The 25,135-nt window shown below is 34.4% G+C and overlaps 1 protein-coding gene across 4 annotated transcripts in view; it reads left to right on the forward strand.

Moving 5' to 3' along the window:
* LOC118187558 (uncharacterized) overlaps positions 1–25,135 on the forward strand; it is a 338,262-nt gene that overhangs the window by 280,951 nt on the left and 32,176 nt on the right. For all 4 annotated transcript variants that reach the window (XM_085808463.1, XM_085808464.1, XM_085808465.1 and 1 more), the window contains one exon: positions 23,420–23,498. The gene's annotated coding sequence lies outside the window, so the exon portion shown is untranslated. The remainder of the gene's footprint in view (positions 1–23,419; positions 23,499–25,135) is intronic.

A 25,135-nucleotide genomic window follows, 5' to 3' on the forward strand; every position in this document is an offset into this window, starting at 1 on the left:
GGTTCACATTCGAAAGTGATTTAGGTCGTCCGCTGAGCAGGAGGGAGCAACGCACCAAATGCAACCAATCCCACATTGTGGAAAGACATAGTTACAGAGATGGTGGAATAATGATTTGGGCTGTGATCTCTTTCGGTGGTCACACTGACCTGCATGTGTTCCATCGAGGAACTTTGACCGGTGTGAGATATCGAGACGAGATCCTTGATCAATATATCCACCCATTTGGTCCTGGGTTTCTTCTGATGGACGATAATGCGTGACCGCACCGAGCTCGGGTTGCTGAAGAATATTTTGAGGGTCACGGTATTTAACGGATGGAATGGTCAGCTCAATCCCCAGACTTGAATCCGATAGAGCATCTTTGGGACTACCTTGGCAGACAGGTTGCTGGTTTAAGTCCTCCTCCAAGGTCGCTAGATGAGCTTGAACAAGGATTACTCTGTGTCTGGTCGTTGCTTTCCATTTCACTGACCGCCGACTTAATTGACAGCATGGCACGTCGCTGCCGCCACTTTATTGCAGCTAGGGACGGATACATTTCTTATTAAAATCCATTTTTGTAATGTTACCACCCTATTTTTCCCCCAAAAAACTGTGATGCTCTGTTTCTCCGAGGATGAATTTCTCTGCCAAGAGTGAAATGTTTTGTTATAATTCATGCTTTTGTTGAAATTTAGAAAAATTCTATATCACGTTCATTAAAGAACTGTTTAGTGAACATCTCCTGTAAATTTCTTGTTTCTATGTTGCTTCGTTCTCACATTAGACACAAAAAACATGCTGTTCCTTTAGTTTTGGAGGGCAGTGTATGGGGTTTTTATCAGTAAAAATAGTGAAGTATTTCGAAAGTAAAAACTCCTGATCTCGATAACTTTGTTTAGTTAAATCACATATTATCAAACTCCTTGGTATTTACATTTACTTATTTCATTAGCTGATGATGAATGTAAGTTAGAAACATTGTTTAAATGTCAAATAAATGTAAAGTAAATTACTTAGATTACGATCCTAACTCATAAATCACAATTTAAATTTTAACAAAACGATCTAAATGTTTAAAACTTCCAACGATAGTAGCATATTTTACTTCCTCATTCTTTTATATCCTCAAGCAATTTTCTTGCTAATTTTTGATAATAAAACCATATTGAAAATCTGTTGACTCTTCATAATGAATGGGCAGAAATTTGAAAAGAATTCATTAAATTCATTCATTCTCAGAAAATGTATTAGCAAAACTTAATGAAATGTAATTGTCCCTCATTGCAAATTTTTAATTTTGCTACCTTATCCTTTCAATTTTCGCTTTTTCACTTGTAATTTACTTTAGACTGATTCAAATCAAAAGCTAAAATGTCAAAATCAATTTTAGTTTAATTAAAAAGTGTGTTTGTCCAGCACCGTAATGTAATGAATTTAACTAGGAACATTAAAACAGAAATAAAAGTAGATTCAAGATATTAATACGTAAAATGTTCCCATTTTTTATCGGTTTTTTTGTTCATACTACTCTTTTATATTATATTAGTAACTTGCTATGCAGCTAAAGTTTGCCTTATTAATAAGACTGGAAATTTTCATTTTAGCTGAGAATGTATTTTGCTAAATGAATTATCCAGAATAAAGTCATAAGTTTTTTTAATGTTTTCTTAAATATCATTAAAGCTAATATAACGAAAAGCGTAAATATGTCTTCAAGTTAACGAATGACAGTTAAATGAAAAGTCTTTTTAACTGAAAGATTTTTTTATTCCTCAATTAAAGATTAGGCTGAAAATTAATAGAAAATGTAATTTGGCATTTGCAAATATTAGTCTTAACACCAAATATTGGTCTTTAAAAGTTAACTTCCTCTATGCTATGATAATGATTATAGCCATTTTGCTTATTAAGATGTAAATATCTTTATATCTTTTTGATAATGAAAGATACAACAAACTGACGTTTATCTGAATCAGAGGGAAAGAGCAGTTTCAGATAAAAGCCTTATCAGGTTCAATGTTCCGCCTTGCTTGCTTTGGGAACATTCAAAGAACCTGACTCGGAACAGGGAGCTTACTAAAGCTATGTTCAATAAATGTGGGAAGTAGACAAGATACACAGGAAGGATATACGAAACCCTTTATTTTTCACTCTTTACAATGAATTCCGGGCTTCGGAATACAGAGACCAACCACTTGTGGTCTGAACGTAAGAATATAAAAATATTAACTAAACTCTAACTTAACTTTGGAATAACAAACAAGGGTCTCCGAGAAGATTGGCCGTATATTAACAGGAAGCCGTATGTAGTACAGAGAACTGTTAACACTATAATACATTTAAAATTATCAAGAGGATTAAACCTCTGGCCTGGAAGGCAACCAGCAACCGAGTAAACTGCTAAGGCACGCGGCCTGCTTCTACTAACTCCTTCCTCTTCACTCGCTTGACAAAAAGCCACAACCTAAGTACTTGGCGTTCGCCAGACAAATTTGCATAAATAAGTTAAAGCTTTTAATTCTGGCCGGAAGTAGAAAATAATAAGTGATAGTAAAGATTTAAAATAAAATAAACGTTAGTAAAACTTAAGATCCTTACATACTTCCCGCCAGAGTTAATTAGTTTGAAACTGAGGTCTAAAACGACCTTGTTGAAAACTTTTAGCTCTAGAATCTAACGCGAGGCCAATCATTTAAAAACATTTCTCACTAGAAACTAGAAATTTTAAAAAAAATTTGTTTTTACTTTATCAGCTCCATGGACAATTACTTTTCATCTGTACTGCATCTAAACAGGAGCTTTTAGTTGAAATCTGGTTCCTTCCAGAAAACTAGTTTAATGAAATGTTACACAATAAAATGGCAAGTAACATGAATATTTATATTTCTCTTAACATTCTTATTTCATTCATGACTTTTATTTAATTATCTCTCCCCGTGCTCTCTGACATGTGTTGTAAAAGAAAACACCGAAACGAATGTGTTTATGTACCAGTGTTCAACACTGCCGCCTACAATCAAAACACTAACGTGTTAAAATTCAACATAACAAGACCTCGTAACACACCCTATCTTCATCTCTAAACCCTGAGGTACTATTCTGAAAGTGGCTAACTCTGAAGTGTAGCGTCAGAGAGCCTAACTACATTCATTCAACCTTTAACACATATTCACAATACTTTTCTCTTTTTTTTTTCAGCCACACGAATAAGTTTAAAATTTTTGACATTACTTTCACTTTTACCATATCACAGTATTTCTTACATTTAAAATAACAGTTCACATTGTATATAAGGACATATTAACATGCCGTTAATTTTACGCAATTTAAAACATACATTAGTAGTACATTGTTAACTTCTATTATTTTCCAAGCAAGTGCCAATTCTTCTACATTGAAATACTACATTTCAAAAGTCTTTCAGACTAAAACTTCTTTCTTGCCAGAATGTTTTAAATAAAATTTATACAATAACTTTTACAATATTCAAGTATTTACAAATTCCTATTATACATCAACTTTAGTTTTACTCGCGAGTAATTGAAAAACATTATACCAAAATAGGTAACAACTCATTTCTCGCCTTTTTGGCGATAAAAGTAGACCTCACATGAGGTAAAACGTCTTGAATTCTGCCACTTGCAGTAAGAATGAAAGATTAACTTAAGTTTGCAAAGTAACATAAAATTTTACTTATCTTTGTGATAATCGGACATTCTTTTCTCTGCCCAGTCCTGGAAGGTAGCAAAGATTCGTGTTTGATTTATCCTCCTTCTTGTGAGGGCTCGCCCTTCAGTTCCTTCCTCTAGGAGCTTTCTTTTCCCTCCAGTTCGGTCACCCTTGAATACCTTCTTTTTCGCCTCTGCCTGTGGTCTTGGCCGTTTGATGGCCGCTGGTCTTGGCGGAACCGGGACACTTCTCTCTCGTTCCTGCTTGGACCTCGTTGCTGGCCGTTCAAATTTTCCTTGTATCTTTTCCTCCGCCGCTGGTGGTCCTTCCGCAATTCGGCGACATTTGCTGCGTAGAGTCCTGTCCGATGAGTAGATCTTCCGTTTGGGAGCCGGGTTATAGTTGCCGTTATTTCTCCTGGCTCTCTTTGCATTCGTCGTACTTCTCCCTTCTTCATTCTGGGGGTGGTCGTGCGCTCTCTTTTCTGGTTGGTGGAACGGCTTCTTTTTCTTGTTACCTTCAATTTTCCAACGGGGAAACTTTCTTTTCAATTGCTCCTGCCTCCTAATGGCTTGCCCTTGTACTTCTCGTTGTTCCACCTCTGAAGCTTGTGCCTGCAGTGCCTGCCGTGCCGGATCCTGCAAAAGATCTTTAAATATTTGCATTTTATTACGGTCATAGTATGGTTTTATTTGGTCAATGTTTGCGGAGCATGTTTCACCATTCCTGGCTTTTAACACCACTACAGCGTGAGTTATTTTTTCTATGACATATGGTCCTTCAAATCGTGGAAAAAATTTGGCGGTTTTATCTTCTGGTGCTGAAGAAAGTGAATGCTTAATTTTTAATACTTCATCTCCTACTTTATAAGTTACTCCCCGTCGTTTCAAATAGTAATAGAGTTTTTGTTTTCTCTGTGCTACTTCAGTGTTTTTTTTTTTTTTTGCTTCTTTAATTAATTTTTCTATATCACCCATTTTAAATTCTGGGACTCTTTGTTGAACATAAAATAATTTATCTAACGGCGTTATAATCTTTCTGCCTAAAAATAACTCAGCAGGAGTTTTGCCTGTTGTATCATGTTTTGCGGTCCTAAGGGCGAAAGCTAATTCATTGACATAGTTATCCCAGCTTTTATGAAAATTTTTAACATAACTACGGATAATTTTCACGATATTTCTATTGACCCGTTCCGCTATATTTGATTGCGGCCGATACGGGACCATTTTTAAATGACGTATGCCCAGTTTTTGGCACATGTCTTCAAATATATTACTTACAAATTGAAGACCATTATCCGATATAACTTTTAGGGGCGCCTCGTATTTTAAAATATATTTATTTAAAATAGAATCAGTAACTAATTTCGCGGAGGCTCGTTTTAAGGGAACAATTTCGGTCCACTTACTAAAATGATCAACCATAACAAGGAGATACCGACTTTTATTTAACTGACTTTTTGGGAAAGGGCCCAATAAATCGATGCCAATTATTTCATTTGGAAATTCGGATTTAATACTATTTAGAAACCCGGCCGGGCGGAAATTAATATAATTAACTGCTTGACATGTTGGGCAGGACTGGACATACGCCCTTGTTAACTTTTGCAGTTCAGGAAAATAGACTGCCTCGCGTACGCGTTGGATAGTTTTTCGAATACCAGCATGAGAAGCTAATGGGCTGTCGTGTAACTCCTGCAGGATATTTAATCTAAGACTAGCTGGGATAGCAGGTCGAAATTCGTTGTTGGAATTTGTAGTTTTTGTATAAAATAATAGACCATCTATTAGTTCGTAATGGGCCGCCCTATTTCTTATCGCCACAATATCTTGGTGGCTAAAATTTTCAGGATCCTTTAAATACTCATAAATGTTCCTAAATTCAGGATCCTTACCCAGTTCGGTTATTACAGTTTCTCGGGAATTTATTGTACATGCTGTGAGCATTGCCACCTTTACAGTATTACCTTCTTCATCTATTTTTATTCTGGATAGGGCATCTGCTACGATATTTTCCTTTCCGGGGGTATGCTTGATTACCAGATTATATTCTTGTAGCTTGAGTGCCCATCTTATTAACTTTGGGAATAAGTTTTTCCCTGAGTACAATCTAGTTACCGCCGCATGATCAGAATGCACTGTTATTGGCGCTCTTCCAAAATAGACTCGGAACTTTTGCACTGCTAACAGAACTGCAAGTGCCTCTCTCTCAGTCGCGGAATAATTTCTTTGTGTTTGATTTGAAGTTCGACTAAAAAATGCCACGGGCTGCTGATTTTGCGAAAGTACCGCTCCTACCGCATAATCCGAAGCATCCGCTGAAATTTCTAAATTCTCATCCTTTTTCAGGAAATTTCAACACAGGGCCTTGCGTTAATGCTTGCTTTAATTTTTCGAAAGCACTATTGGCTTCGGCCGTCCACGAGAATCTTGCCTTTTTCCTTTTTAATTTTAACAATGGTTCAGCAATAGCTGCAAAATCTTTTATAAAGGACCTATAATATGAACAAAGTCCTAGAAAAGAAGAGAGCATCTTCGCCGTATTTGGCGGCGGATACTTTTGTACAGCGATTATTTTTGATTCGTCTGTCTCGATTCCTTTCTGAGATATTTTGTAACCTAAGTATTTTAATTCAGGGAACACCTGTCTTAAATCCTGTACATGTTGGTCCAGATTATCACTAGTAATAATTATATCGTGTAAATAGATAAATGTGGACTTTCCAAGAACAGGCCTTAACACAATGTCCATACATCGCTGAAATGTTGCCGGTGCCCCTGAAAGGCCAAACGGCATACGCAGGAATGCATAAGTGCCAGAATTGGTTATAAAAGCAGTCTTAGTCACGTCCTCCGGTCTAACCCCTATTTGAAAATAACCAGTCGTTAAGTCTAAAGTCGTCATATATTTGGTAGACGTTATGTTCCTTAGAATTTCTTCAATAATAGGTAACGGATATACCGGATATTTAGTTATGGAGTTTAATTTACAATAGTCAATCGCGAAACGCCACCTTTTTGGATGTGTTAATGGAGAGTCATTGTTTTTCTTACATAAAACCACCGGGCTAGCATAACTACTTGAGATGGGCGTTATGATCTTTTTCCGTAACATATCTCTAATGTGCCATTCTATAATTTTTTCTTTATTCTTATCATACCGGTATGCTTTGTGGCGAACTGGCATTGAATCTCCGGTGTCGATACTATGGTTAGTAACTTTAGTAAATCCTGGAATATCACTAAATAACGAAGCAAATTCACTTACCACTTGTCGGTTTCTTTGTTGCTCTTCCTTAGGCAGGTGGTCAAGGTTTAACATTGGCGGTTCCGTTTTTTCTTCTCGAACTGGTTTCATCGTCAGCTTAAGGGACGCTTCATTAAAATCCAGCGTTGCTTCTGCCTCTGAAAGAAAATCTATCCCTAAGATAATATGTGCTTGCAGATTCTTTACTATAAAAAACATAACCTTTACTTGTTCGTCCTTGATACGAACGTATAGCGGTAATTTACCTATGCACTTACATCTTTCTCCTTGCGCAGCTAACACTGTCGTATTATCCGAATTATATATGCGGTATTTTCGAAAATACTTCTTAAAAAAATCGTCTCCCACACAGGAACAATGCGCGCCTGTATCCAGGAGTGCGGTGGCTGGGATGTTATTCACCAACACTTCAATCTTCGGAAGAGTCAAATTTTTCACCATTACTGTATTTAACTTGAAGGAAGAAGGGTTTTCTTGGCCTTCGGATTTCCGCACCCTCCCGTCAGCAGAAATCCGTTTTAGTTTAAATCCTTTTTTCTTTCCATGCTTTCCTTCTTTTTCCACTGGCCTTGAGACTTTTTTCCTGGATTGCTATTGAACTGTCGATGTTCGCCGGCTGTTTTTGGATGCTCGGGTTTCCTTGCCCACTGATTCGCCTTGCTTCCATAGCCGTGTGCTTGACTTTGCTGTGGTCTTGGCTCACCAAATTGGTTTCGTTGTTGATATTGGCGTCTTCTTTCAATGTCCGCCGTTCTTCTACTTTCAAACTGGATTGCTAGCTCAAATAACTTTTCCAGTGTAGTCGGATTCCTTAATTCAATAAATTCTTGTACTTCGGGAAGTAACCTCGGAAAAATCACTTGAATTATCTCAGGATCCGGAAGGTTTCCATACAAGAGTTTGAAGACGTGAATTTTTCTTAAAATAAAGCTTGAGAGATTTTCAATTGGTTTCTGGTATATGCTGAAAAGTTCCGCTTCTAATTTCACACGATCCCTTACGACAGGGAAGGCTTTTACTAAGGCAGTCTTGAAATTTTCGTAAGTATAGGTGGGACTTCCCGCTTGACCCAAGAGACTTCTGCCTATGCATTTGAACCAATTAAGCGCTTGGCCCCTCAAAGCGCTGGTAGCTAATGTGACTTTCTGGAACTCGTGCACGGGATACATCATGAAGTGGTCATCTAGTTTTTCCAAAAAACTGGTTACCGGTGAGTTTCCATTAAATGTTGCTTCTGGTTTCATCGCTGCGCTCATGGTCTGGACGATGTAACCAAATCCTTCCAGGGCGGCAGCTGGCATTTCTGGATTCTGAGCCGCTTCTGCAGGCAGCACAGGTTCTTCTTGAAACTCGGCCATGGTTATTTTTCTTCGTCGGGCGCCACTATCAGGTTCAATGTTCCGCCTTGCTTGCTTTGGGAACATTCAAAGAACCTGACTCGGAACAGGGAGCTTACTAAAGCTATGTTCAATAAATGTGGGAAGTAGACAAGATACACAGGAAGGATATACGAAACCCTTTATTTTTCACTCTTTACAATGAATTCCGGGCTTCGGAATACAGAGACCAACCACTTGTGGTCTGAACGTAAGAATATAAAAATATTAACTAAACTCTAACTTAACTTTGGAATAACAAACAAGGGTCTCCGAGAAGATTGGCCGTATATTAACAGGAAGCCGTATGTAGTACAGAGAACTGTTAACACTACAATACGTTTAAAATTATCAAGAGGATTAAACCTCTGGCCTGGAAGGCAACCAGCAACCGAGTAAACTGCTAAGGCACGCGGCCTGCTTCTACTAACTCCTTCCTCTTCACTCGCTTGGCAAAAAGCCACAACTTAAGTACTTGGCGTTCGCCAGACAAATTTGCATAAATAAGTTAAAGCTTTTAATTCTGGCCGGAAGTAGAAAATAAGAAGTGATAGTAAAGATTTAAAATAAAATAAACGTTAGTAAAACTTAAGATCCTTACAGCCTTTCTGCACAATCGGTGGATACGTAAAACTGCCAAAAATACGTACTGCGATCGAAAGATCCAATCAATTCCAAAGATACATTGCTGTACGACGGGGAAGAAACAGAGTGTTACGAGATATTTACATATATACTTGCATGTCTATGATGTCATAAATAATTTTTTCTTCGAGATTTTGCCAAACCTTACGATACAACTTACGATATTACAAACGTCTCTGATCGGCAGTTACGATGAAATTTTTTCTCAATGTCAAATTCCTTACAGTTCTCTGTTTTATCAATAACAGCATACCAAAATATTAGTTTTCAATACAAAATATAAATTTATCTCCAATAGTAAAACAGTGAAGAAAATTTCAAATTAACGAAATCAGATCTTCGGATTTATTAGCTCAATGTTAACGTTTATTCACCGCTTTAGTTAAGCCAAGTTTTAGTTAAGCTATAAGGGATTCTCCATGTGTGCTGTCGAGGTGTAAACGGTTAGCATTTCCGTCTAGCAAACTGAATGTATGTGGTTCGAACCTCGGAACGAGCACAATTCATTTTTTGTGTTTCCTTTTCCAAAATGTCTAATGGTATCTACAGTTGCGTCAGAAAAATGAGTGTTGTGAACGATAATTAGTATCCACCTGAATTTGGTAGACTGAGTCTTATTCTTCAGCCCAAGCACCCTTTAAGTGAAAAAGAGTGTAAGGAATAACTCCATTTCTTCATGTGTGCTTCCATTGTGTAAATGATAAGCGTCCAACTAGTCAGTTGGAAGATAATTGTTAGAATCCCGTCTACAGTACAGTTACATTCTCTTGTAACGTGCTCCAAAACTTCTGAGTGGAATCCACGGAATCTTTTAAGTAAGTGGCTAGCCTTTTCATGACGTTTTTCACCCTTTACAAACTTTATCTGATTATGCTCTCTCTATTGAAAGTAAATTAATCGCGAATTTACAAAGTTACAGGTTAAAATTAGATTGTTTTTATAAATCTCCGAATCTTCATGAAAATAACCTCAAGAATGAGGCTCAGTAATATTATTAAAATTAATGCTGTGCTAACTTAATTAATTATGTCTCAAAGCAGTTGTTCGGATCTAAATGGCAGCTATCAGGATTTAATTTAGGTAAAATTTGCAATTCAGGTAAATACTAAACAATCATATTTTCTTGTTCTACATTTAGAAAAAAAGGGGTCTGAGAGCAATTAAATCAAGTTATAAATTTAAAATCTTTAATCATGACTAGCAATTATTATTATCTTCAAGTGTAGTTTTCAAAGAGATTCAAATGACGTTTCAACCCAAAATATGTATGAAAATTAATACACAAAGAAGCCTTTTATTTTGAACGAATATAAAATTATAATTTTCGTATTGCGTAAATAACATCAGTTCACATAAAATGCTTAAATTAGTTTAAACTTCACACTATTTTCTCATTTTTATTCTTTCTGTGTTATGAAAATAGTCGCTGAATAAAGATTTCTTTTGAAATATCTTTTATCGTTCTACAACCTTCTTTGCAAATACCTATAAAGAAAGAAGTTATCAATTTTTGTATTAATGTTAGAATTAACCGCACATTTCTCCAATGAAAAGAGTGTATTTTCTCTGTTCTTATTTACTTCACGGACATAATTTGCTATAATTGTGATAACATATGATTGATATTTAGTAAGCTTCTAGGATACATAAAATTTTGGCAATGTTTTAATATTTAACCTATGTAAAACTAAATTCATGATATTCCTCAAAAGTCTACGAAGCATGTTGGTATTTGTTTTTAGCAGCAAATCTATATAAGTTAACAAAGCCTTTAAAATGTGATCAAAATGAAAAATTGCTCGTTAAACTTTATTTCAATGACGCAAATCTTTTTTGTATGAACAGATAAAGTAATTATTTGCTTGAAATGTACTTTGATAAATATATTGGGAAAGATGAAAGAATAAAATCAAAGTTCTTAAACAAAAATAATTATATTATTTTTCTTTCTAGAATATTTAATAATAAATTTAATTATAAACTACTCCTTCATGTGTATGTTAATAATTTACTTAACCAGCTCTCCGTAATACAATTAGAACAAAGTTTGTTATGCATTTTCTTTACCGCATAAATTAAGTCGTGCAGTCGTGAAGGATAGAATATTTGAGTGAGTTAAAAATAGCGCGTCACAGAGAAGGATGTGATCAGCAGTCCAAATTGCATGCAAAATACAGTTACTTATTTATCTTCATTTTTATTATTGAAAACCAATACTTTATTTATTCGTTTTTCTTTACTTTTATAAATATGAATTTATTTACTTATATAGATATTTGATCTAAATTTAATAGCCCTTTACCTAGGTGACTTTTGCTTCCTTACAATAATTTATTAAGAGATCTAGAATTTGAAAAATATGAGCATTACTTTGTAAACATTTTAAGATGAAATGATATGCACTAATAACGAGATATGTCCTCTTCCCGTGCGTTAATTAATATCCCGTGCGTTTAAAATATTATGATCCCGTGCATTAAAGTATTTTAATTTCCCGTGTGTTCAAATGAAATTAATTAATGTTTAAAATTTGGCAAAATTCAACTTTAGATTGATGTTGTTTGGTAGAACTATTTTCGAGATAAGTGTTACTGAAACAATTTACTTGCATTGTAAAATCTTGAATTTTATTCAGTTTCAGGTGCAAGACTGCAAAGCAATCAATACACTACCATGTAAATTTCAGCATTTTCTCATTAAGTCCTACTGATTCCTCTCTCAAACCTAAAATCACACTTCCAAGTATACTAACCCTTTCTCGGCACTAGTTTAATGCCATCGCATTGAATCATAGGTACGATGTCAAGCCATTACACTATACCTTAATGAGAAGTCGTTAAATTTAGTTGTTCACTTGAACGTAGAGTCAATAGCAGAAACTAATTACCAAAGGTGGAATAAATTGCTCGGCTGGCAGCTGCAATTAGATTGTAGGGCTAGTTGGAAGTTGTAAAGCAAGCGATCCGCTATTTGCACATTATGGGTTGTTGGAAGAAACACAAACAGAAATTTGCTCGAATACTACCAGCAAAGTGCTGTGCAAAGAAGCTGAATTTCTCTCGGATAGTATGATTAACTGGATTCCGCAAGAAAGGAGAGAATAGTAAATGCTAAAAAAAGTTATTTCTTTGTGCAATTTTCTCTTCTTTGACATTACTATAAGTGTACATGAAACTACGCAATGTAAAAATTCGGAAAAGTAATTATTCGTAACTGCTATTCGTGTAATAATTGTCCAGTGTGTTGATAAAATTGTACATTTTTAACGAAGAATAATTTTATTCTTTTATAATTAAATCAAATGTAAATGTAAAGTAACATGATGAAATTCCCCAATTATCTACACAAATATCCCATGTAATTCTGCATTTTTATTTTGATTAAATTACTAGATTTTTTCCGACACTTTGACATGAAATTCTGTACTCATCAACTCAGTGCTATAAAAAATGATAACATATCTTAAAGCAAATGAAAACATGGAAACATATCTTATTCTATTGCAACTACAGAAATACTACAAATTAAAACAGAAATAAAAGTAGATCCAAGATATTAATACGTAAAATATTCCCATTTTTTATCGATGTTTTGTTCATACTACTCTTTCATATTATATTAGTAACTTGCTATGCAGCTAAAGTTTGCCTTATTTATAAGACTGAAGAATTTCACTTTAGCTGTGAATGTATTTTGCTAAGTGAATTATCCGCAATAAAGTCATAAGTTTTTTTAATGTTTTCTTAAGTTATTATTAAAGCTAATATAAGGAAAAGCGTATATATGTCTTCAAGTTAACGAATAACAGTTAAATCAAAACTCATAGATAATAAAGTTAATATTATCTATGAGTAATAATATAGTTTCATTGCTTAAACTATATTCTTAAAAATTTTCAGGAGTAACCCAATTTTACTATAATATCTTAGCTAAGAAAACGTTAATTCGTAATTAGTTAAGTAGTTAGATGTATAAAGAACTGATACCTTGCAAATAACTGGATCGTATCACGGAAATCTTTAACTATATTTCAGAATAGATATTTAAACTGTAAAGTAAAACATGCATAAATAAACTTTTAAAATATATGCAAACAACAACACAATTCTGGAAAGGAAGCTATCAATGTTTAAGGTTAATATTTTTCATTAACAAGTTTTTTTTTTATGCTTTAGATCATTTCTGTTACTTCTGCCTTCCCTTTCTTCGCCAGAATGCAAATTAAGCTGAATATTTAAAACTGAGGTACTTAGACAGAGCATTTTTCTGCCACTCGAGGTTGCGTTACTAGATTAGCTAGCTCAGATAACAGTATAGTCTTCTTCTTTGCATTATAGTTGCCTATATTTAAATTGTTACGCCAGTGAGAAGTTTGAGTAAAGTTCGCGTTAAATAATTTGTGTGTAGTCCTTAGTTACTAGACTTATTTTTAAATTTGAATTTACTAATATCTTAAACTACGTCGCCGCAAGCCGGTTGCCTGATTTGTAAGGACAAGTCGTGCATTTGTGTTCCAGTTTTGATTTAATAAAAAGGTTCGCTTTAAAACCTTCTTAAGACTTTGTAGTTCTTTTCAGACGAGCGATAATTCGCTCCAAGTCTGTTAGGAGTTTGGACATAGTTTATGCTAGCAAAGAAGACAAAACTCTGTAAGTGAGCAAATAGCTGTTAGTTCCCTTCTTGTCATTTAACTGGAAATGAAAGGAAATGTCATCAAAATGCCAAATACAATTTAAATGACAGAAGCTGGCTACGATGACTGTTTGAAACTAATGCTAAAAAACTGTAAAAGTTCAAATTAAAGAAACATTGCAATAATTGCCAAAACACGAGAAATATTATATCTATTTAACAATTTTAACACAATTAAAATCTGAAAGTTTCTTGCCTGATACGACAAAGCAGAGAGGACTGTTTGCCTCTATGAGGCAACTTTCATGAAGAGCATGCTAAAGATAATGATCTCATATTTTCCCGATATTTAACCTTTGAGAGTCATTGAAAATATATAGCTCCTTTGTATAGTCATCCTCCACCCCCCCCCACACACACAACTGAATATAGGATAAGATCGCACAAATTAGTACTTTTGCTAATCTCTTCTTTCCTATTAGGCACAATGAAAGCGGCAATACACATTGTAGAGACATTAGGTATTTTCGGAAGCAGACAAGATGAAAATTTAGCAACGCCTTTGCACTGCGGACCTTTCAATTACGCGCTGAGCGTGCAGACCACTACACCATGAAGGCTCGCTAAGAAAGCGGGAGAAATACCTTATATACTCCCCCTTTTAAAGGGCGACTGGGGTTTTTATGGAACCCAATCGCCAAATTCTGGGTGAGAAGAATCATCATCCAACATCCTTTTAGTTCGGGCGCCACTGTAGAGACATTAGGCTTTTTTGGATGCAGGCAAGATGAAAACTTAGCAACGCCTTCTCCGGGAATTGAACCGCGTACCTCTCATTTACGCTCTTAGCGTGTAGACCACTACACCACGAAGACTCGCTAAGAAGGCAGGAGAAATACCTTATAACATATGTATTTTACTCGTGTCTTTAATTTATTAAAAATAAGTCATGTAGCTCAGCATTAGAGATTAAAAATGCTAAATTTTAATTTCGTGCTCTTTGGTTGACAAACAAAATAATTGGTTAATACCATATGCAAGAGAATAAATAAAAAAGAAAATGAAAGTACAAAGATTTTCATGTTTTATTATTTTATTTAATATATTATGGAAAAAATGTATAGTTTAAATAACCTATAACTACAGTAAGTTTCGTTCACTGTACTGTTTATCTAACATAGATTTACTAATTCAGAAGTCAAACAACAAAAATCAGCGTTATACCTACAAAATTTTCACAGGACTAGTTTCGATGGTTTTACCGAACCATCATCTTCAGCTGCAAAACCGCAAAATTATTTTATTCTATTTTTTATTTCCGCAGATTTATTCTATTTCAGAAAGCTCATTTAAGTCTGTTCGTATCTGTTCTGCACGGATGGCTTGTAATGCCAGAAAATTAGGTAGCTGGGAAGAAAATGAACAAATACAACCTTCAAGATTTAGTTCCTGATATGTTAAAAAATTGTCATATTCTTTTACGGCATTTCAAATATGCAGGACCAAGTATTCTAAAACGGATGAAGGAAAATTTGTGAAAAATAAGCATCCCGGATCCGAAATGTATTGGTGAATAGCACCCTTACAAAAGCGCTGAAGAAACATTCCAAGTCTACCCTCTCCCACTCGATGTCATAAATCATATCCAAAGAGGTCTTTCATTATAAGGAAGAAAATCCAGAGGGGTGCTTTTTTGACTCTTCTTTTTAAGACACTTTTGAGGGACACTTTTACGAGTCCTCGCTTCTTTATCCTGGTACCTTCTTTTCATCCGCGGCCTATTTGTTCCGGTTCCGATTGATGACTTTCAAGTTCTTTCTTATCTCCCTATTTCGCTATCCTGTGGATTTAAACTTTTTTATTATTATCCTTCACAACACCCCCTCCCTTGAATTACCGGTTCCAATGACAGCTTAAAACTAATAGAAGAAGAGAACCTTTTTCATTTTTAAACAGCGATAAAATAACTGATAGTTGGCCGAATAACGTAATTTTAGCCTATGCAATCGCACAAACCTGATATGAGCAGCGGACTTCTTCCTCAAAAATTTTATCTCAAATGTACATTTTAACAGATTTTTTTAATCCTGAAAGATGTCATGCGGCTGTGGTTTTTTATGAAACAAAAGAGACCATTATTATTTAATAATGTTACATACATAATTTCTATATTATTTACATATTTTTAAGCTTAAGATATGATTATTCTGTAGGCTGTTTTCTGTGCTGATTCCAAGTGAGGAGTGGTTTCTGGAGTAGAGTTTTATGGAGTCTTTCAAAACTTTTGGGCCTTTAAGGTATATCATGTCACGCTAGGATATGTTACGTTCCGCTACCAGACGATTTATCATTTATGCGACTTAGTTATTTCTAACATAACAGGTGACATAAAATCAATAATTTGTCTTTCCGCACAGCATTGCAGATAGCCAGTTTCCTGAACGTTATCATGTATTATGGCATCACATCTTCATACTGATTAGTTTACATTTTAAGTTATGAGTACCACAATCAAACTCAATCTAATATACTTTGGATATAGGATCATAACATGTGCAGATTTACATTTTTAAAATCCCAGTCGAAAACTTATGATTTTAAATTTAAATTAATTGCACTCTTTATTCAGATCTGTAATATCAGTGTTATTTTTAGCATCATTGCAATTTGTAAGCCGAAGACACTTCTGTTAATAATTTCAGTATTTTCGAAGAGGAATCATGCGATTAAAATTGTGATTATCCTATCACAATTTTATAAGTAAAATTGCAAGTAAATTGTAGAGATATTAGGTTAATTGAAAAAACCGGAGAGATGAAAAATGAGCAGTCATCGCCTTCGCCGAGAATCGAACTACGGACCTTTGGAATACAGGCCCAGCGTGCAGAACCACTATACCACGAAGGCACGCTAGGAAAGGGGGAGAAATACCTTATATACTCCCCTTTTTAAAGGGTAACTGGGGTTTTAGGGGGGACCTAGTCGCCAAATCCTGGGTGAGGAGAATCCTCGTCCAACACTCTTTTAGTTCGGGCGCCACTGTAGAGACGTTAGGTAATTTTTGGAAGCAGGAAAGATAAAAAATTAGCAACCGCCTTCCGCCGGGAATCGAACCACGGACTTCTGAAATACCGGCCCAGCGTGCAGTACCACTACGCCACAAAGGCACGCTAGGAAAGCGGGAGAAATACCTTATAAAATTATCCTATCACAATTTTACAAATAAAATTGTTGCTTTTACAATTAAATTTTACAAGTTAAATTGTGATAGGGTAATCCCAATTTATAAAAGAATCCTTAATTTTTTTCATTTTTATTTTCTGAAAACTTCATTTATTCATTATTTAGCTCTTCCTGTATATTCCTTCATAAAATGAAACTGTAAACATATTTCTTAGACTAATTCACAAAGTCAAATTCATATTCACGAACAAATATGTGTACCATATTACAATATGCATAATTTTCTAGCTTTAAAACTTAATTGAAAAATACTAACTTACTCTTATATCGGAACTGCTTCACTATTTTTGTAATTTTAAGCCTATATGTTACGGCTGCTGTAAAAAAAAGCACTGAATACCAAACAAAATCTTTCGGTTTCGAAAATGCAATTTCAATGTATAATTCATATTCTTAGAAACAACATTAGAATAAATTCTTGTAATCATAAAATATTTCATCTGTTATTTAGTTTAAGTCCATCAATAATATTATTTAGTGTTTTGGCAACAACAAGCCTCTTGAAAGTAAACTTTGCAAACAATCTTCTAAGAGCTAGTATAAGACAAGTGTTACTTAATTTTCTGATGCAATATTTTTAAAATGTCATATATATTTCTTTCGTTGCTTGTGACTGCATTCAAAGAATTTCTTTAATCTTGAAAGCAACTCTCGTAGAATATAGAAGAACTTAACCTTATCTTCAGCGATAAAATGTTTTGCAATTATACTATTAACATTTGAAAGGAGAACCAGTCAACCTTTAATTGTCTTCTTAGCTATTCTCTAAAAACAAATTAACCTTTAACAAGAAGGCTGTAGTTTCCAATAAGATCGAACGAACAAAAATTAAGATCTGAACTAAATCGATTAATGATTAAACTTTAAACATAGCATACTGTCCGAAAGGCTTGTTTTTAAAAATTCTTTAATATCTGGAAATGTAGCTGTTATTTTATTACTTAATTTTTTTGACATTTCGTTAACATTTGAGTAATTTTAACCAAATTGTATCTTCTGCATTTATCTAACATAATAATGCAAAAATAAATATCAACCTTCTAAAGTTATTAGGTTCCCCCCCCCTTTTTTTTTCGAAGAACGGGACATGAAAATGTGCACTGCCCTTGGCAGGACTCGAACTTGGACCTCTCGAATGAACGCTGAGTGTGCTACCGTTACACCACGACGCATGCTGGAAGGAGCGAGGAAATACCTTATATACTCCTGCTTTTAAAGGGCGGACTAAAAGGTGGTGGACAATAATTGGTCACATTATTGTCCACCATCTTAGGTGATGGGGTCCCCTAATCCTCAGTCGTCCTCGAAAACTGGGGAGTAGTCTCTGTTCGGGTGCCACTGTAGAGTCATTAGCGTATTTTAAAGCAGGAGACATGAAAAATGAGCAATGCCTTCGCCGGGACGCGAACCTGGAACTTTCGAATAGAAGCCGAGTGTGCTACTGTTACATCATGAAGGCATGGTGAAAAGAGGGAGAAAATACCTTATATACTCCTCCTTTTAAAGAGCGACTGGGTGTTAAGGGACCTAGTTGCCGAATGCTGGCGTTGACGAATTATTTATTGTCCACCACCGGAGTCACTTATAGAATCATTAGTTTTTTTTTTTTTTTTTTTTTTTTTTTTTCTATTTCCCGTTAAGATGGAGACGTAAAAAATTGTGCACTGCCCTGGCCTGACGCGAACCTGTATCTTTGGAAAACGTGCCATGTATGCTTCCAATTACACAACGAAGGCGTACAGAAAGGAGGAGGGAGAAAATACCTTACAACCTTTTTTAGATAAATATTTCTTATTGCCTAAATACCAATCTAATTATCTAAGTATCAATATGGATTTGGATTGCGAATAATTACAAGTGTAGTTTTTTGTATATTTATTGAAGTATACAATTGATTGCAGCTTCTATTTTAAAAAATCTGTGGTGCCATTAGTGTTTTATTTGAAACAAATATTTTTCACTCCAGCCTGCCTGCTGAATAGCTGTTATAAGCTCATTTTCCTACAGGCAATTAAAAAATAATATTTTTTTATTTGGCTCTTGCGACAAAGCGCTGCATTTCTGTGTTTTGCAACCCGGAATTTTTTTATTTGCATATAAAAATTATAAGAGAAATCTTTGGATTTGAAAATGTTGTGGAGTTCTTACTTTGTAATTACTTTCTTGTGTGATCTAAAGCTTATTTACGTAGTTTTCTTCTCTTTTGGACCTATATTAAAGCTACATTTTATGTAAAGTAATCGGAAGATTTTAACAGCCTCAGGGCATAAGTAGAGTTCTTACAAGTAAAAAAAAAATAGAGTAAATGTTTTTCAGAGTGAAAGAGAAAGTTCATAATTTCAAATCATCTTGTCGCTTGAAGGTGTTTTTGAATAAGCAACCACTAAAACCCCTTAGTTAACATTTTTAGTATCCAAATGCTGCTGTTGTTTTTATTAACCACAATTTTCAACTCAAAACGCACGTGTGTTTCGTCACCTGCTAATACTTGGACCGTACATTGACGCGTTAGGAATAATTATATTATATAAGAATATACTATTGTGCAAAACAATGCTCCTCTTAAGAAATGAACTGTGCTAAAGTGTGCTTGATAACAAGTGCGTAAGAAAATAAGAGCTGCAGTAATTTTGGAATCGTAAATTTCGCAAGGAACAGTTAAGTTTTTCTTTTACTTTTATCTAGAACATTTCAATTTTATTAAACCTTAAATAATTATCAAGTCACTATATTCTAATTTATTTCAGAAAAACTTTCGAAATTTTAGGAAGAATTTTATCATGGATAAATTTTTAATACAAAATGATTCGCAGACACGCCATAGGTAGTGAAAACCACGAGACCGTATCCACCTAACACGTTCAGGAACCTAAAATCGGAAACTACTAATGTTCAGCAGTGTTGTTCACTTTAGAGAACTACCAATGTTCAGCAGTTTTATTCGCTTTAGAGAAGATAAACCTAAGCGAATAGTATATGAATTAGTAGATGAATGTTCCCAGTTTAAAATAATCTGTCTATAAGATTTTCCTCTATAGCTTGAGCTAGAGTTACTTTATAAGCAATAGTTCTTTAGATTTTGCTAAGTGAATTATATCTTTGATGATTCTAAAGATTTTTAATCTTAGTCTCTTAACTTTGTTGAAGTGATCGCAAGGATCGAAACGTTTAATCGCTTAATTTTCCTTTTCCTTTCTGACGGTTGAAGTAAAGAAAATTAAAACTCGACAATCAATATGCGACAATTATTGCCAGTAACAAGTGTTGGGTTATCCGTTAGCATGATTAAAGCAGATAAAAGCTCTTTAAAAAAAGAAGAGATACTCATTAGATGCGTCTAAGGATGTAGCTGCTTCAGAAACGCTTCATTTGCTCTTCTTCGTTTCATATGCTTTGCTCTGTCTTTACAACTAGTGGTTTATTTCAACAGCATATTTCTTTTCATGCATAAGTTAAGTATTTTTCATACATCAGATTACTTTATATATAATATTCAACAATGGATTAAAAACCAGTTTTTTAACTCAGACCAAAATGATATCAGTGTAAAGAATTGTGTATGTATATATAATTTTGTTTTAAGGCTTTGTGTACTTTAGGTACTTCGCATACATTATTTTTCCCGCCTTCTTGGCATGCCTTCGTGGTGTGGTGGTCTGCACGCTGGGTGCATATTCCAGAGATCCGTAGTTCAATTCCCGGTGAAGGCTTTGCTAATTTTTTAAAAAAATTCCAAAAACTTCTGCTTCCAAAAAATTCCTAATGTCTCTACAACATGATTAAATATAATTTTTTACAAAACAAGCGCTTCTCTTTCGGTATCTTCCTCGAATTACCCTCGAAGCTTCTATTTTTAAATTTTTTAATCTTCACCAACTCTTTAAATGCTTATTTCAGGAGACTTTATACACGATGATTCAAAAATATTTAGCAAAAAATCGAAGCCATGCGGAGGGGAGCAAGATAAACAGATTTTGTAGTAGATACGTGCACGGAAATAGGTCTTTGAGGTGCTCCACGGCGCTGTTAAGCAGTAGGTAAAAGCGTTTTGCTAACATAAATTGTCATTCCCTGTGCGACTTTCCAGGGGTATGCCTCGCTACGCGATCGCAAAGCTCATCGACTTACATATTTTATCTATCGGGCTGAGGCTACAATGGAGCAGCTACTCGGACGTGTAAAGAGCTATTCCTTAGTATCTTATATGAGAGGCTGTTCCGCTGTCAGATCCGTAGATAAAATGCATGTTGGCGAACCTCATGAGACCTGACGTGATATTTTTATTCCGGAGACACGTAATCTCCTTACCCTTTCACTGTTTTTATTTAAAATTTAATTTTGAAGCCTGTTGTCTTACTGGTTTGAATAGCGTCAACTAAGTGTAGTGATCTCTTTATCTGTCCCTAGTTCGTCCCTAAAAATCACATTATAAAGACAGATTAGCATTTTAAGGACGTATTTTCTCTTAAATCATATTTAATGAGGGAGACTGCTTAGTACTAAAAAAATCTGCTTTGAGAGAACAGTTTCATTTCAATTCCAGTGGCACATATTTTCTATACATTTTATTTGCTCGTGTTAATGATAATTAGTAACTATAGGGAACAGTGTTCAAGATCTGTGTAGAATTAAATTATATGGAACCTAACTAACAGAGCTGTGCATAGTCACCCGAGCCAAACAAGCAAATGCGCATCCGTATTTAATGTCAAGTTAACTATATCTGTATACTTTTACATTCATCAAAGGTAACTACTTTAAATCATATTTTTTAAATTTTTATAATATTTTCAAATGTAGCTTTGCAGGTGTACTTTGTCGCAGAAAAATTATACAGTTAATAACAATAGCTTTTAACTAAAAATACTTTTTTTTTATAAATAGAAAATGAGACTGAAATTGTATAAATTGTAATGTAATTAATGTGAAAATTACTACCCTAATTTTTATGGTATTTTCTACCTCCTTTCCACATGCCTTCGTGGTGTAATTGGAAGCATACACAACGCGTATTTGAAAGGTCCAGGGTTCGAGTCCCGGCGAAGATTTGCATATATTTCACGTCTGGTGCTCCCAAAAAAAAAAAGCTAATGACTTTACAGTAGCACCCGTACTAAAAGGTGGTGAACAATAATTCGTCACCCCCAGGATTTGCCGAGTGAGTCCTCTAATCCCCAGTCGCCCCCTTTAAAAGGGGGGAATAATCTCTGTTCGGGACCACTGTCATTAGATTATTTTGAGGAAGGAGACATGAAAAATGAGTAATGCCTTCCCCGGGACTCGAACATACGCCGTGTGTGCTACCATTACACCACGAATGCATGGTGAAAAGAGGGAGAAAATACCTTATATACTCCTCCTTTTAAAGGCAACTGGGGATTAGGGGACCCAATAGCCGAATTGTTGTGGTGAAGAATTATTGTCCACCACCTTTTAGTTCGGATGCCGCTTGTAGAATCATTATTTTTTTAAAACTGGAGACGTGACAAATGTGCAGCGCAATCTCTGGACACGAACCTGGAACTCACGAATACGCGCCAAGTGTGTTACCACTACACCATGAAGGCTTGTTGGAAGGAGGATAAAATGCCGTATATATTAATTTGTAATTTAATTTTTCTTGTGCTTAACACTCCAACCAGTCAGAATGAGGTACTTTCTTGATTGAAATACTAGAATATATCTTGTATTTTATACCTGGAATGTTTTCCTTTCAAAATAATGCTTTCATTTCTTGGACATATTTCAAGACACATGTATACGCAGTTATTAAAAGATGTTACAAAAATATTCTAGGCCGTTAATGAAACAAAATTGTAAATAATTTTTAATCCACTTAATTACTTAATTCGCGTCATATAAAGAGAAAAGTTGCGTTAGAAAATGTTTCTTAAACATGTGGGGAAAAAATTGTGTCTTAAGTTTTCTGAGTCTTCTGTCATCACAAGCAAAAATAACTAACAATTTTAAAAATATTTTAAAGACGACTTCCAAATTCGAGTAGTTTCACTTAAAAAGATCTTTCACAAAGACATTCCTTCCATTATACAACTTTCCCTGCGTGCTCTGCAAAAGTTTAATCCAAACCAAAATTTAGATATGACTGTATTCGTGAATTATCTTTAAAAATATCTGAATTGCAAATTTTTTAGCACCCAGAAATGTTGAAATTAAATTGTTTTAAAACTAGATATTTCTTATGAAATTTCTATAGTATTTATATCATTTGGATATTTAAGAGCTAAGGTGAGAGATTTTTTTAAGGTACCTAAATTTAAGACTAAATTCAGATCGGAAATTACATTTCTTATTTGTCTCTGTCTCTTTGTGTAATTTGGAAGGATATCATAATGTATCCTAAAATGATTATTATAGATGGTACAATTGTATTCAAATTAGTTAATTATATTTACGCTTAAAATAAGTCAGCTTAATAATATAAAATTTTAAGGTTAGTATTTTCGCCTGATTAAATTTTCATCCGTCTTTATTTTTTCTTTCCTTCATTTGATTTCAAAACACATACATATCTATACATTAAATCAATGCATAAATTTTGTGATATTAATCTTTTAATTATTCTTTTATTATTCTTATTTCAGATGAACATTCATCACCTGGTGCAAACATATGAAGAGAAAGATTAAAGAAATGGACAGCGACTAAACGTAATGACAATGAGTAAGTGATATAGATAAAACATTTTAAAATAGATTTCGTATCTTTATTCATAATTTTCAAATTTAGCACACTATTACGAATTAAAATGTTTGAAACCTCTTTCAACACTATTGTTATTGAACCAGGTAAATTTCAAAGGGAACGAATTTATTATTATTATTAGTCGAGTAATAAATCTAACTTATTATTGCCAGAAGTTCTTCATAGCTATAATTAAATATAAGCCCATTGGAATTATTTTTTAGTTTTCAGCACTTTATTTATGCTACATTCTTTGACATGGTAAGGAAAAATATTTATTTTATTTAGATTTATTCTAATAGTCTTTCACTGTGAATGATGTTTCATACATCAGGTAAGATTTTCAAATGTGCTCAATAAATTCTTTAAGAAAGAGCCAATATTTACAAAACCATTCAACAAATGACTTCTAAAAAATTTAGTATTTTCAGATTCTCCAATGTTTTTCACAACATGAAAACTTATTACATATAAAATAAAGTTGTGGTTTATGTTCAAAAAATCTTTTGCAGGAACTAAAACTGGCTATAATTTTCAGCACAAAAGGCAACTAGAATCAAGAACAAAATTCCAATCAACTCTTTTCTTCATATTTTTCTAAAATAAAATAAAGTAGAATTTAATGTATAAAGATATATTGACCAAATCTTGCCTGAAATTAAATGTGCATTACATAAATATGTATACTGGGAAATGTGTAAATTGAGTTACATGTTAAATTTAAATCTGTCTAGGATTGCGAGCAATATTTTCCTTTTCGAAGTGCACTAGGAAGATTTCATGTGGATCTAAAATACGTTTTGAATGAATCATGGATGTATCACTATTGTGCTAACTGTAGAACAGGTGGCAACTCATAAATTTTAGTTACTAGTAGCAAGGTACTTAAAATACACCCTGAAACTTTTAAAGTGATGCCGTTGTGCACTGATAGAATGCACATAGCCACACTGTATCTTATAATGACAGCGTATAACAGATAATTCGACAATCATTAGAGCGACTGATTAAGAAGATCAAAAAACGCTAATTTGAACTCTTCCAGATGGTTACAGACGAAAACATCGTGGTAGTTTGGTTTTTTTTTTTTTTTTATTAGATTATGGCAAAGCACTCGAAGGCTATCTGCCTTAAGAAAGGGATGCCTTCGTGGAGGACTTTCTAAGGGAAACTGCCTCGTATACACGTTACACATGGGGAAAACCACGAAAACGCCCATGCAGCCAGCCCGTTCGCGGGATTCGAACCTCGGACCGAACTACCAGTGTTCAGCGACGTTACCGCTCGGCCGCTGGGGGGCCATCGTGGTAGAAAACGCCCCGGAGAAAACAACGTAAGGCGAAAACGTTGTGGCACAAAACATCGTGAGAGGTAAAAAAGCAAAAACTTCGCAGTTTAAAAGCATCTTCTTCGAAAATATCGTGGTAAAAAATAATATACCTGAGGCATTTCGAACTTAGAAAGGGTTTCCCCATATTATTAAAATAATTAAATGCATATATAATATTTGAAATGAAAATAAACAACCAATTTACTCATCTTCATGTATTTCTTTGCTCTGTGTACCTATATATTACGTCTTGGATATACAGGGTGTTTATAAAGTCCCGGACCCA

Source organism: Stegodyphus dumicola, chromosome X1 (genome assembly GCF_044657685.1).
Source record: "Stegodyphus dumicola isolate Sdum_Otavi_A_Nest chromosome X1, ASM4465768v1".
Lineage (NCBI taxonomy): Eukaryota > Metazoa > Arthropoda > Arachnida > Araneae > Eresidae > Stegodyphus > Stegodyphus dumicola.